The sequence below is a fragment of the Sinocyclocheilus grahami genome, unplaced genomic scaffold, assembly GCF_001515645.1.
Source record: "Sinocyclocheilus grahami isolate Dianchi unplaced genomic scaffold, SAMN03320097.WGS_v1.1 scaffold22033.1, whole genome shotgun sequence".
Classification (NCBI taxonomy): Eukaryota; Metazoa; Chordata; class Actinopteri; order Cypriniformes; family Cyprinidae; genus Sinocyclocheilus; species Sinocyclocheilus grahami.
Genome location: NW_015518631.1, coordinates 351 through 1,341, shown reverse-complemented (window position 1 = coordinate 1,341; position 991 = coordinate 351).

Sequence of the window (991 nt, the reverse complement as noted above, 5' to 3'; positions counted from 1 at the left end):
AAACCTGCCCAGATCAGTCTGGTGTTCAGTAGAGATGCAACTTGGGAACATTTTCTCATATTCCTCTACACAGCAAGTAATGGCAATTAAACACTGGAAATCATATTTAGATAAGAATATAAAATAAAGGAGTGCAGATGGGTGAGAAGTGAAAGTGAAGCCGGCTCCGTTCAAACATCTTCTTTCTGGAGACCATGAATACTAGACATTTAACCTCTTAAGAACTGGGTAAATCAATTCGGTTATTTTTACCCTTTTAAGTTATTTTTGCAAGAACGAGTTACTTGTATAACGTTGAGAAATTATTTAAACTTTAGTGGGTCAACAAACAGTAAATTCCTTTCATAATATTGTTAAGTTTTACTGGTAACACTTTAGAATAAGGTACCATTAGTTAATGTATTAACCAGTGTTACAAGTCACGCGAGTTACGTAATCAGATTACTTTTTTCAAGTAACTAGTAAAGTAACGCATTACTTTTTAATTTACAAAAGAATATCGGAGTTACTTTTTCAAATAAGTAACGCAAGTTACTTTTTTTTTTAATTCTCCAATGTATTGATTGTCAGCTCTCCTGTCCCCATGCTGAGAGAAATCAGACGTTACTGTAGTTCTAGAATAAATATGAATATGCATTAATTCATCTCACTCTCACACAAACAACAGATTCAGTATTCCTCAATGAATAAAAATAATGCAACTCAGAATATGACGCAAACCTGCAATAATTAAATGTTAAACCACACAAATATGCTTTATGTATTTAATCCCATTCTATTAACCAATGTCTTTGCTTCTGAGCTTCGATGATCCAGTTCAAGCGTACTAATGAGCACAAATTACTCTAGACAAACATTTGTGTGTCTTTGTTTATTGCTGAAGTGTTGAAATGTTGTCTTCTGCACTCTACTGTACGGACGTACATTTACTTTAACCTTCAGCCTGAGGCTTATTCATTTCACTTTTGGTGTGAAAAGGCTTTTATATTTG